This window comes from Ursus maritimus, unplaced genomic scaffold, assembly GCF_017311325.1.
Source record: "Ursus maritimus isolate PB19 unplaced genomic scaffold, ASM1731132v1 scaffold_32, whole genome shotgun sequence".
In the NCBI taxonomy this organism is placed as follows: domain Eukaryota; kingdom Metazoa; phylum Chordata; class Mammalia; order Carnivora; family Ursidae; genus Ursus; species Ursus maritimus.
In genome coordinates this window covers 3366281-3380497 of record NW_024425786.1, presented here as the reverse complement: position 1 = coordinate 3380497, position 14217 = coordinate 3366281, and positions in this window count along the sequence as shown.

Below are 14217 nucleotides of genomic sequence, written 5' to 3'. Positions count from 1 at the left end.
CTCTCCTCCTGGCTGTGTATCCACACTCTCTTGATGGTTTTGTTGGCTTTAAATAGCACCTACATGCTGATGACTTCCAAAGCCGTGTCTCCAGCTAGACTTCTCAGAGCCATCTGTCTGACTCCTGACTCACCATGTCCCCTTGGATGTCCATCTCAAACCTGACACATCTCAAGCTGAGCCCCTGATCCCCGCCTCTGGGGGTGGCCCTTTCCCTTTGCACTACCACTCACCTCGGCTCTCCCATGTTCTCAGGCCAATGGCCTTTCCCGGGCACTGCACACTGTTGGACATGCCCTCCTTCTGAAAGAGGCCTGGCTGTGTCTTTCACGACTCTGTGTTCCCCTTCCCTGTCTTCTTTGCAGGCACATTCCTCCCTTCCAAGAATTAAATATGGGAATCCCTCAGGGTTTGCTTGCTCTTTCTTCACCCTATACTTTCCCCCTAGACAATCTCACCCTATACACTTAGCTCGTATAACATCCCTTCTGGACCTCAGACCTGTCTGGGCCACTGCTTCTTTGAATCACCTCCTTGGGTATTTCCAAGTTACCCCAACATGTCCCACCTAACTTGAGATGGTCCCCTCCAGCCCTCACCCCTTGCAGCTTCCCTTCCTTTGGAAATGGCACCACAAGGACTCTTGCGGGATGTTCTTGAGAACTTCCATCCCCCAGTTCCACTCTTGAACCGACGCTCACGTCCTATTGGTTCTACCTTCTAAATATCTCCAGAATCTCTCCTTCCTCTGCCTCCACCAGCACCGCTGTACCTCATACTGGCCCCTATCCGGACACCTACCTGGGGGCCTTGCCCTCATACCCTCCCCGTCCATGTTTCTATCCAGCTGAAACCAGCAGGATCTCTTCAAACTCCAGCTCTGATCTCATGAGCTCAAGCCTAAATTTCTTCAAGGACGTGTTATGGTGAAGGCAGAGTCCCGCACGTGTCCAACCCCATTGCCTCTGCAGCTCCGGCTCCTCCCACCCTGTCCGCCCTGCCCGGCACACACACACACACACACACACACACACACACACACACACACGGGACCTGAGCTCACCGTCTCACCTCCTTGGACCCTCTTAGTGCTGTTCATCAGGCCGTGTCTGTTTCTTCCCTCCTCTGCCTACGTTCTGCTGCCCACTCCTGCCCCTTCCTCAAGGCAGCTGTAGTCGTCTCTTGGGGCTGCTGTAACAGAGCTCCACCATCTGGGCTCTTAAGCAGCAGAAGTCGACTGTCTCCCAGCCCTGGAGGCTGCAAGTCTGAGATCAAGGTGCTGTAAGCAGGCTCCTTCTGGGGCCTGTGAAGAAGAGCCGGCTCCAGGCCTGTCACTAGCTCCTGGTGGCGCATTGTGGCATTCCGTGGCTTCAAAGGGGGCACCGCCGGGTCTCTGTCTTCATTGTCTCACAGCGTTCTGTGTGGGTCTGCGTGTAAATTTCCTCCATTTATGAGGACTGCAGTCACAGTGGATGAGGCCCAGCCTGGTCCAACCCCTTCCTTCCTTTGCTAACTCCACCTGCAACAGCCCTATTTCCAAATAAGCTTACATTCGGAGACACTGGAGGTCAGGACTCCAACATCTGGGGCCGGAAAGGCGGGAGGACACAGTTCGACCCATGCCAGGAGCTGACCCCTAACCTCTGTGTCGGGGCTGAAGCCCCTGTAGGGGGCGCTCCCCACACCGTTTCCGAGCCGGCGTGCGTGCTGGTTCACGTTGCTGTCACGACAAGGTTTGTGCAGTTCCTTGTTTCATCTCTCTCTCCGTCTCGTCTCCTTTCCAACCGGAGCTGTGTCTATTTTTGCTAGCTATTATATCCCTGTCACATCATAATAGCTCACGAAAGTTTCTTTTTTTAAAATAAAAGTAGTCATCTGCAGCCGGAATTCAATACCCTCTAGGCTCAGCGCTTGAAGTGTGCGCATCCCCGGGTACGGAGCCACGTGTCAGCGGTTTGGATGTGGGATATAAGAACGCCGTGCTTTTCCTCAATAGTTTTAGAGCAGGACAGGGCTCCAACCCAAAACCAGCAACTAATAATAAAACAAAAACAACTCCTGCAGAAAACACAAGATGAAGAAGCTCCTCTCCTTCTCACACCTCCTAATGGGTCCCACCGAGCCACCTGGGATCCGTGGACATCAAAGGTGTGCGAGCAGCAGGTGTGTGCTGCTCCCGCACAGGGAGACCCCCCCACCACCACCACGCTGGTTCCTTTAGGGATGGCCCCCTGCACGGCTGCACAGAGGCCTTGCTGGCAGGACCCGTGCACGGCTGGTGGCCTCAGATGTGGGTCTGTTGCGCCCACCTGGTCACTCCCATTCATCCCGAGGAAGCAAAAATAAAAGCTCTAGGGAGAGAGTTAGTAGCGGTGTTGGCTGAGGTTGTTGGGTGCTTGCTTTGTATGCGGTGACTCTGTGGCCAATATCACCTCTGGAATGCAGGCGCTACCAATGTCACCCAAATGTCCCCACAAAGATGAGGAACGGAGGCACGGTTCAGCTGAGCCTGTGGCGGAGCGGGACCTTGAACCTGGCTTGTATTCTCAGCAGACCATGCTCCAGTCTACGGTGTGGCCTCTCTCACCATTGAGTTAGTCCCTGAGATTCGGGCTGGCTTTCTCAGTGAGCTGCCCAGCGTCGTTTCTGGGGCCCGGTCAGCCCAACAGCCCCCAGGACCAGTCCTTGCGTCCACCATCGATCCTCGAGCTCCTGCTTTCTCTAAGCACTGTCTTGGGTGCCGGACAACAACCACGAAAAAATCCACATGCCCGCCGTCGCAGAGTGACTTTGTAGCAGAATGTGGGCAAATGGTCAGCAACAGCAGCAACAAAAGTGTATCATAGGGGGTTTTAGCTGTTGATGTGTGCTGTGGGAATAGTGTGACCAGGCAGGGATTAGAAGAGGTTGGTGAAATGGGGTCCGTTTTAAGCAGGGTGATGGGGGAAGGCCTCCCTGAGCAGACCTGCGGCAGGTGAAGGTGAGCTCGTGGCTATGCGTGGATTAGGGCTCCCGCAGAGGGAGCGCCAGTGCAAAGGTCCTGCGGTGGGAATGTGCCCTGCGGTTTTGTGAGGGGCCCCACGTGATAGAGGGAGCAGTAGGAGAAGGGGGAGGAATGGGGACAGGACGAGCCGGGCCTCACAGGTCGTTGAGGACTTGGGCTTTGACCGAGAGAGATGAGAAGCTTCCGGATGGCTTTGGGCAGAGGCTGCATGCCCGTCCTCACGTTCGCCCTCCTCTGACCTGCGGAGCGCTGTGCCTGGGTCTCTCTTCCAGCACTTACCACTTACCACTTGTGAATTACTTATGCTTGTCTAATAGCTCCCCTTAGAGTGTCCGGGCTCCAGGAGGAGAGATTTATGGCTAATTCATTTTGTGTACCAACCATGCCCGGGGGGTGCTGTGACACAGCAGGGGCTCAAGCAGGGCTGAGGAATGTGCGCGTAGGACAGCATCAGGGAGGAACCTTCCGGAGCCCCTTTCGTCCTCCAGTTGTTCTCTCTGATTGCGTTGTGGAGAAGCCCGAAGAGGAGTCCTTCCGTCGTTTGGAGGAGTGGAGATTAAGGAGCCTGTTGATGACGTTGGGCCACGGTCCCTAAGAAGGCTGGCTTTTTTTCTCGAAAGAGAACTTACACGCCCTCAGCCCACTCGAGACAGAAAGTGGAACAACGGTGACTGACTGTCTCGTGGAGACCTGCAGGCTGGGGTGAGAAATCGCGCACGGCCCCTTGCGGTCGTGTTCAGTTTGGGAGGGCTTCTGACCTGGCTGGATTCGTGCGGTCACCTCGGTGACAGTGCCCATTATGCTTCAGCAGCTAAGGGAAACCGAGGCAGGCACTGAGCACTGGCTGTGTTCTTAAGAAACATTCAGGTCTACGATCATGACAATAAATCGACCAGCACACACAGACCCGTGTGCACAAGACTTCCACGGAGAAACGCGCGGGAGAAGGAAGAGAGGGAAGGACAGAAAGCCTGACCGCGGGCAATGCTCCTTGAGGATTTTCCAGAACGAAGGTGAAGGGGCCCAAGGCTACCTCACAGGTTGGTAGAAGCTGGCCATGGCCAAGTGCATCTTTGAGCCTTTCTTGCAAAGCTGGTTAAAACATAACCTGGCTGCCTCTTCTTGCAGAGTCTTCTGGATACTCAGCGCTCGAGTGAGGAAAATTAGACCCTTCAGTTTGTGTTTGAATTAATCTCTTAATTGTATACGCCTGACAATACTCTGCCTCTTGGGCTGGAACGCTTGGTGGGAGCACGTGCTGTGGCGGGTGAGGAGCCAGACCTGCTGGGTGGGGAGGGCGGGCTGTGGGCAGAGGCAGGGCAGGGCTGGTGTCCCCGCAGCCACGGGGAAAGCTGACAGGACTGCAGGACAGGTGGGAGTCTGGCAAGAATGCGCCCTGGTGGGAATGAGATGCAACCAAGTGGCTCCCCAGGGTCAGAAGGGAAGCCAGGATTTCTTGAAAGGGATGTTTTCATGGAACCAGGCTGGGTCTGTTTTGGGGAAGCTGAGAACTCCTGTTCTGCCCAGCAGGAGCTCAGGGACGCTGGCACTTGGTTCCCGGGAGAGACGCGACAGAGAGGGAGAGGCTGGAAGCAGCAGCGTTCTGGGCGGTGCCCCCCGCGGCTACCGAGTTGCTGGGAGGACCCCAGGCCCTGGTCAGGCAACATGAAGGGGGCACCAGGTCCTTCACAGTGGGGCAGAGGAGGCGGCAGGAAGAGGGCACACAGTTAGGGTTTGAAGGACACACCCTCAGCCTGGTTCTTTTCGGTGCAAAGTGACCTTCCGCGGCTCATCCGTTGTCCAAGGATTGACACATGCAGCAGGAATCGAGGGTATGGATGTGAAAGTTCTGACTCTTCTTGCTCCTTCTCTGCCACTAAAAATCTGTCCAAAGATGTTTGCTTTGTATTTCCCCTTGTCCATCCTAAATAAGTTCAGAACAAGTCGGATGGCCCCCTGCAAAGCTGCAGACACCCTTGAAAACTCTTGAGTTAGAGTCAGCACCGTTCCCAAGGACACCGAACGCCTGCCCTCGGGGCACAGCATCGGATCTCTGGGCTCTTAGAAGCTGCCCTTGCCACCCCGCGCCGCCCCTGCCCTTGGGGGGCCTCAGGAAAGGCTTATGGCTTGTTTATACAGGAGGCCATGGTGCGGTAGACACTCGGGGAGCCCCAACACGCCTGCAGGAGATCCCAGGTATCTGATTGCTCCCGGCATCTGAGTGCACGAGAAGACGACCGAGGTGCCCACTCCTGGTAAGGGCAGGTGGGGGATGAGTCCGTCAGGGCTCTCCGGAGCTAGTAGGGGGTGTGTGTGTGTGGAGAGAGAGAGAGAGAGAGAGAGAGAGAGAGAGATTTAAGGATTGGCTCGCATGATTGCAGGCCTGGCCAGTGCAGAATCCTGGAATCTTCAGGGCAGGCCGGCCGGACGTGAGAAGGATGGACGCTGCAGCTGCGGTCTGAAAGCCGACTGCAGGCAGAACCCCGTCTTCCCGGGGGACCTCAGTCTGTCCCTTAAGGCCTGAAACAGACTGAGGAAGGCCCACATGCAGTGTGGAGGGAGATCCCTTTCACGTGGCCTCTACTGATTCAAATGTTAATTGAGTCACAAAAAAAAAAAAAAAATCCTCACTGTGACATCTGGACCGATGTTTGATCCAAACTGGGTACTGTGGCCTCGCCAAGTTGACATAGGAAATGTACCCTCACCTCATGGGCAGTGCTGGCCCAGAAGCCCAGCCGCCTGCGGAAATGAGTGGAGAGAGCACGGTCAGTGGATGACCGCGCCCCACTCAGAGGGCCCCCACGGAGAGCCCTGCCTGCGTTTCCTAGGACCTGGCCAGCGCCCCGGACCCCGAAGAGAGGTGGAAACTGACTGCAGGGAGAGGCCTGGACCAGGATGAGCTGGTGGCCTGTGGGCAGCCCAAGCCTGGGGGGCCAGCCCTCTGCAGTGGGACCCCACCTCACATGACACGACCTTGCTAGTCTAGGTCACCAGGACGCTGTCTGTCCACAGGAGGCAAAAGCAGGTCCATGGTGAGAGAGGGGCTCAGGGGCTGAGTGAGAGCAGGGATAACTGGGCACTTCACACCTTGGAAACCCCCCACCACCACCTGTGCACACCACCCACCCTCCTCCCAGAATTGCCTGCGGGTCTTTGCTTGCCCAGAGAGGACCTGGAGTTGGAAGCCCAGGCGGGGAGCTCTGTGGTTGGCTTACCTGACCACCTGGGGCTGTAGCAGGGTCATCTGGGGAGAGCCCGTGGGGTTGCTGGCCACAGAAGGGCACCAGGGGTGCCCCAGTGGGGCCAACAACTGGGCCGCAGACCCCCGTGGGGTCTCCAAAGAGAGGCCCCAGGCAGGGCTACCAAGAAAAGGAGTCTGTTGATCTGGACAATCTTCTCTTGAATTTAATATTTTGTTATGTTCCTTTTTGTACACCTCAGGCTTGTGCCTGTGACCTACCCCAGGTCCCCTCACCTGCATTGCTTGCTCTCAGAGCTGCTTTCTCTGTCATGCTGCTCGGGGTGACAGCCCGCGTGTCCCTCCCGCCCTCGGGACTCCGGCTCCCCGAGGAGAGCTTGCTCCCCTCCTTTCCTGATCCGTGTGCGTACTGCACACTGCTCCCTCCCTTGAACCAAGGAGGACAATCCTGCCTGTCCTGGGCCAGCTGCCCCTCCAGGGGCACGTGGGGGTTTAGGCCCATCAAGCACACGTCACTCTAGTAGGTACCGCATCGAGGACAAACACTACACACATGTTGAGCAGTGGGTGTCCTCGTGCCTCAAATCCGCGAGCCCCACCCCTGGGTACCAGCCATACCTTCGCATCTGCCCTGGCACTTAAACAGCGTCAGGGACACACAGCAAGTGTGCGATACTTGCTTGGGGGAAGGCGATCCAGCGGCATGGGCTGACTTGAGAGTCTGGCCCTGGAGGTCCTGTCGCTCGTACTGTTTTCCCGAGACAAGATAGCGGTCGTCACGCGGAGTCTGATTGCAGGAAAGCTCTGACAGGACACGCTGGGCTGGCATGGAGTGCAGGCCACCTGCAGTTGGCAGCCAGGGAACAAGGGGAACAATGAGCCCAGGGGCCGTGTCCCATGTGTCCATTGACACTCTCTGCTGCCATCGGGCTCTCTTGGGGTCACCTGGCACAGTTCCCCCCACCCTTGACAGGAGCCCCGTGGTGTTGGGAAGCCCCCATGGGCTTGTCGCCGTCATCACAGACGTTCTTCGTCTTGCATTCTGGTGCTCTCCCCAGTTCCCACCCGGCCATTCCTTCATTACATTACACGTTCCCCACATCCTTCCAATGCAATTATCTACCACTTCATAGCTCCCTGGCCTTGAATCCATTTGCACTGAAAAATATAGTTAAGGGTATGCTGCCTTAATTAATTTCTCTTGGCTGGATTTCCATTCTCATTTCATCCTTGGAAATATAAACCTGAAATGGGGCCCAATGCATCTACTGGGCTCCCTGCTCGGGTCACCAATCTTCCCCTGAGCTGTTTGCATGTCAGCTCCGGATGGAGGCACTGTGTCTGCTGATTCGCTGATATCTGTTCCTTGATCCGTGGCATTGGCCCTTGCCTTGGCCCGTGAGCCCTGAGCCCGGCCTGGGTGGACGGTGCGGGGCTCCTAGTAACCCACATGGCCCCCTTGCCAGCATTCCGCTGTTGAACCTGGCATGGCCCTCTTCTCCTCTTCCACCAGCTTGTGCTCTTGGAGCCCTGGTGACTCTTTGACACCCTGTGTGCTCGGAGGTGCTCAGAGCTACGGTGGATCTCTTGTCTGAGCGGCAGGAGCCCAGTAGTGGCAGAACAGTCACAGCGGCCTGTCTCAGCCGTATTGCAACAAAAGGATGCTTGAGCCCAGTGTTCACCTGTGGGGAGAAGGGATGGGGCTGGCAATGGGGATGGGAACGTAACCATGCACTTGGAGGGTGAGGCCACCTCCCACGCAGACGGCGAGGCAGAGATGGGGCTGGGGAAGCGAGTGGTCAGAGTGTCAGCGGCAGAGTGAGCAGCGGCCCCCGAGCTCAGCGGGTCCTCGTGGGGCTGCTCTGATATGTTTCCCGCAGGCTTGACTCCCGGAGTCTTCCCCATAGCCCAGGAAGGAGCTGTATCCACCCCTTCCACAGACGCAAGAGCTCTGGGTTTGATGAACTTATGGCAGAGGTGGAAGAAATCAGATTTGAACCCAGCACCACTGACCCTGAGCCCAAGCAGGAACGGCCTAGACTGGGCATTAAGCTTGCTGGAAATGCCAAGTCCCTGGCCCTCTCAGACCTCAGAGTGTGTCGGCAAAGACAGAACAGGTATTAAGGCATGGGAGGTGCTCCTGTACTCGGCCGAGGGGGCTGCTGCGGCTGCGCAAGGCCACAGATGTCCACTGCCCACGAGTGAGGGACCCGAGGAGGGCTGGCCGCTGAGCCCCGCGTGTGCTGAGGGGCCAATGGCAGTTCAGTTCTATCTGTAAGAGCTGGACGAGGCTGCTTTGGAGAAGCTCAGAGACTCTGTGACAAAATCATCATTCTCTCCTCATTGGTTTCGTCAATCGGTAGTTTTCTCCACTAGGATTCCAGAAGATGGTCTCCTGCATGCAGATCCCCACCCGTCCTGTTCCCCCACCTGTCCTGTTCCCCCCACTCTGTCCCTCCCACGTTTATGTCCTTCCAGGTCTGGGGCTGGGCACTCACATCTGGGTTTCCCCTGGGCCGGTTTTTGGCAAGGTGAGGGAATATGCAACCTCTTTCCCAAGAGCAAACGCTCCAATTTCACCTGAAGATACAGAATAGAATAAGAATCCTGACCTCGGGGAGTATACCGCATAGCTTTGAGGGAAAAACAGAAATCACACTTACAAAGCTGCATGGGTGTGAGTCATGGGGAACGCGCGCACCCACACACAGACTGTGGGACAAGCAGACTCGCGAGAGTCCAACGGGCTGCAGAGGTCAGGGGAGCCACCCCCCACCTGCGTTGAAGTTCAGCAAGATGTGAAGGGGAGTATGGACCCACCAGGGAGCGAGCAAACAGTGTCTTTCTCCAAACATCAGGAGGAAGACATCTCATGATAACGGTTCTTAAACATTGTCACATAAAAAGTCAAACATGGGATGTACTCAAAACCCTGACAGCCACACGGGTAAGATCAAGGACCACCATGGCTTCTCTTCAAGAATGCTCTCTCGGTAAAAGTTTAGGGAACCCCACCCCCACCCCCGCCGCAGCCCCACCCCCATGCCGGGACCTGTAAGTAATTCCATGTGCATTATTATTCACTCACGTTGATAAATAGGCAATAAAAATGCACAGAGAACTCAGCCGTATCAATTTATTTCCATTCTCTTGACAGTCGTGGTTGTGGCTAAGGCTGAGGCGACCAGCAATGCTATTTCCACAGCGAGAAGTGGTAAGATGTCGGGTGTAAATTACCCTTAAATGTCACATGATAATGAGGCTGCATCTTCCATGATTTATCTCTTCCTTTCTTACCTAGCAAACACTCCAAACTGGCAATCAAGCCAGGCAGCCATCATGACACAACCTTTATGGCATGAAAAATCACCCCAAAAATTTACGGGAGAGGCTGATGCCTTCGTGAAAGCTCTGGATTTGCAGAACTTCCTTCTTGAGATTTCAAGTCGAGAATGGCAGAACTCCCGAGAGTAAAAGCGAGGGTGGGTCTTGGAGCGGGAGGAGGAGCCCCAGGACACGCCAAGCACTGCCACAGGGCGCTTCCCCACTCACTGTGTTTTCGGTCCTTCTGATGCTGGGTCTTCTGTTGCTGGTGAGTGTGTCCACCTTGGTTTTCCAGGGGTGAGCATGGCGGTCAGGCAGCAGCTTTGGAATTGTCGCCTGTCTCTGGGAGTGCAGCTGTGGTCCAGGGCAAGAGCACCAACCGCTAGACTCCAGTCCTGGATTGGAGGACACCAGCTGACAGGTGCAACTCTGGGTCCTTTAGGTCCTCCTCCGTTACCTCCCTGATGGCCACTGGAGCCAACTGCAGGGGGAAGGAGGCAGGAAGCCAGCAAAGCAGAATGTGACAGGGCGCCCGGGCAGTCCGTCCACTGCAGGCCTCTTGAGGGGGCCTTGCTCAGGCCGCATCTGGTGTCACCTGCAGGGAGCATGCGGGACGGCAGGCCGTGCACAGACTTGCTTTAAACTCTTCCGTCTTCTGGTTCACAGCAGCCTGAACATTCCTAACCCCCTATCTGGAGTTCCCATCTCCAGCTAACCCTCTGGTATTGCCTCTCATTTCGTGTTATAAGCAGATCTCCTTGGGTTGGATTTGGGGGCGGGGCAAACTGCTCTTTTCACATCACAGCAGCACCAGACTCCCCAATAATGCAACGGGACCCACAGCATCTCTCATGAGATTTGCTTCCCCAGAGCACAGCCTGTGTCATGCACTTCCCAGAGCTGGCACGTTCCGGAAGCTTCTGTCCCCCTCTAGAGCCGGCGGGACGTCAGTGGAGGAACATTAGTTCCCCCCATTAGGACAGCTGCAGCCGTGCCGGCTCTTCCAAACGGGGCATTAATTCGAACACAAATTCATATTGCTGTTCAGTGTCTTGGTGGGGATTCAACAAGCAGGGCTGTCTGAAAGTGAGTTTGCTGTCCACTGAGAAATCAAAACCTCAGGCCTTGCAAAGTGAGAGAAACGGCTTGACCTTTAGAGGACAATTTCCCTCTTTATTCTTCTAGAGCGCTCTCACTCCCCAGCCGAGGTCTGATTGCTGAGTGCGATTCCCCGCCCAGCTCGCTCCTCGCTACGTTAATGGGAATTCCCAAGGCTCCCCTGTCTGTCTCGGGTCGGAGATGTCTTCATCTCAGAAGAAAGTTCCTTTTGCTTCTCTCATCTCTCCAAGCCCTCTGCCTTTGCTCATTCCCACCATAGCTGCATGAGTAGGGTGTGGGGCTCTTCCTTACCATGGGTCAGGCTGTAGGGCATGGAGGGCCACCTGAGAGGAGTGTCCCTCCTCCTCAAATCTCCTCTATAATTGCTCCTTGCCCTTCCCACAGTCCAGTTCAGGCAAGAAACCTGTGGGCTTGTCATTAATCCATTCATCCATGTGCTCAACACCTATCTGTTGAGTACCTACTACGTGCCATGCCCTGGCTTGGGTAGTAGGTCTATGACTGTGAACAAAACAGGCAGGACACTGGCCCCACAGACTCTGCAGGCTAGTGTGTGCCCTGAGCCAGAAGCGAGCCAACGAAAGCATCATCGCAGATCGTGGGATAGAGTTCCAGTGGTCAGGGAAGCAATGGACTGAGTCTCCGAGCGGGGGGCACCTTCCTCCCACCCGAGCCCTGGGAGCTACAGTCGTGTCTCTAGAGCACGGAGCTCACCCCGGAAGGCATCCCTCTGGAAAGCTCGCTGATGCTGGCCATTGAGGGTTCTTGGCTGTCGTCCATCGTGATGGTAGCTAGTGTTTGCTGGGCGAACACTTTTTACCAGCTGGACGCTGTTCTGAGAGCTTTCTAGCTACGACTTCGAGCGAGCAATTGTCACCACCCCCACTTCTCAGTGAAGCTTAACCCACCTGCTTTTGGCCATGGGGCCAGCGAGGAGCAAGCTGGGCTCAGCCCCCGCTGGGCTCCCCCTGGGGGCTGCAGGCTTGGGGTACCCATTTCCTATCGCTGCTGCGACAAAGGAGTGTAAATTTCGTGGCTTCAATCAGCCCACACGTATAGCTCACAGCTCTGGATGTCAGCAGTCTGAAACGGGTCCCCCAGGGCTGAAATCAAGTGGAGGTACACGGGTTCCTTCTGGAGGCTCTGGAGGGAGAAACTGCTTCTTGATTCTTCTGGCTTCTAGAGGCCGCCTGTATCCCTTGGCTTGTGGCCCCATCCTCCATCTCAGAGCCATCAGAACACACCTATGTCTCTCAGACGCTCACCTCCTGCCTCCTTCTCCTGAGGACCCTCGTGGGGACAAGCCAGGATGATATCCCACCTCCAGACCCACAACTTCATCACCTGCAAAGTGCCCTTTGCCATGCAAGGTGGCACGTTTGCAGGTCTGAGGATGAGGACGGGGGCCCCTTGGGGGCTCTTTTTCTGCCCACCACGCTCAGTACCACCCAGGGCTCCACGTGCTCCTGCATCCACGTCTCTCATTCCGCATCATGAGTGGCAGTGGCCACGGAGCCAGAAAGGATCCCACTCTGCTATCAGCAGCATGCGACCCAAGGTCGGTCACTTGGCCTCCGATGCTGTGGTTTCCCCACCCGCGTCCCGGCCATGCCAGCAGCCTCTCTGATGGTCAGTCCGCCAAGATCGTGGCCCTGATGCAGGATGCGGCCTGCGGCAGCCCCCGAACGATCACTAGTAATGTAGGAAAGGTGCTGGCCAAGAAAGAATTCTTAAGACGTCTTTGGCTCAAAAAAGGTGGTTTTATTCAAGCACAGGGACAGGACCCGAAGGCAGAAAGAGCTGCACCGGGGTCATGAGAAGGGGCCCGTTGTATACTTTCAAGTTGGGAGGGGGTTAGGGATAGAGTAAGCCTCCCAGGTGTTTTGGAAGCAAGGTTTCCAGTATCCTGAGGGGGTTCACTGTTGTTAGGAAAGGTCATTTATTCCTGTTCAGTAAACCCTCAGTCATGAACCCCTTCAGATATATCTCATGGGGTCATATTAAGGGACAGGTGGGGCTGGGTAGGGAGAGGAGATAGGGGGCTCCCTGATCAGGTTTACCAAAATCCCCCAAATGTGGAGGTGTAAGGAAACCAGAGAAGAGGAGACAAATCAGACCCTCCTGTCCCAGGTATCAGAGGTGGGGTCTTGTTATAACAGCTGCTTGTGACCAACAAAGCTACCGGACCCTAAAAAGGAAGTCAGCCATTGAAGATGTCATCACTAATCCTTGCTCAAAGGTGATATCAGTAGAGATGTTAAAAGGATTTAAGTTCCCTGGTTCGCCTTCGATAAAAAGCCAACCCGAAAAGCCCTCTCACTCCTGAGAGCTTTTTCTGTATCCTCACTTAATAAAACTCTGTCGCTCTCCTCACACTCCTTTGTCCACGAGATTCATTCTTCGACTCGGTGAGACGAGCACCTTGCTCTCCTGCTTCAGTATGCTCGGGGGATGACTGCTAACATGCATCTTGGGGGGTAGGGATAAAGGAAGTTTCCAAAGGCATTTCTGTGTGTTAAAGGAGACGTACAGGGTCCTGGGGCTGGGGCTAGGACTGCCTTTTGCCCTTAGCAAAGTGTCAACATGGAAGCAGCTGAGTCCCTAGAGGAAGGTCACTCTGCCTGTTTCAAGGACGTGCCAGTGTGCGCTGTAGGCAGTAAGGAAATTTAATAATTTTTTTCTCCCTTTGTTTCCCACATCAGGGGTACTGAGTTCTGGACCCCAGGGTGAAAGCAGTCAGGTCCACACACTGATGAACAGAGCACAGGACATTCCCTTTAGTACTGTCCTGGCACATCCCGCGTGGGGACTCGCTGAATCACTCAGGCCACCATCTTACCTGCTCTGCACAAGCGTTTTATTGGGGGAAGGAAGGCAGGCGCTGCTCCCATTTCACAGCTGATGGAACCAAGGCCCAGAGAGTGCGAGGGCTTGGTTGGGGTCACGGAGCCCCCAGGCATCAGGGGGAGGACTCAGGCCTCTGTCAGAGGCTGACCCAGGCTGGGGTGCAGGGGGGTCACGCCCCCACCCCGAGGCAGGAAATCCTGTGAGCAGGGCAAAGCCCTCTTTCCATAGTGAGGACTGTCCTTTAAATGGAATGTCAATTTGCACATGAGTCAGAGGAGCTCTGACCTTGAAAGCAGGCTGCAGAGGTTAAAGCACCCAAACAGAAGGGATTTCAGGGTGGGATGCTGGAGACAGCTGGGGGCCCCTGCCTCCGCCTCTCCCAGGTGGGGGAGAGGCCAGTCCCTGCAGACTCCTGGCCTCGGGGTAGAGCTCACCCTCCCTGGTTTTCTGATGCAGTTTGGACAAGGAGCAGGGATTTTGCAGGATGAGGCGCAGGGAGAGAGAGGAAGAGCAGGAGGAAGGAGAGTCTCCCCAGGTCTCTATCACCGGGGTAAGCTACCACTTTGTGATACAACGCTATTTATTCACGGTTCCCAGTTCTTAGTTCACACCACAGAGACTGCCTCTGGCTACTTAAGCAGAGAGGATTTTATTGGGAAGCTCCTGGGTAGCTTCCAGAATCTACAGCGAGCAAGCAGGAGGAAGCCACGGGCGGCTGGCT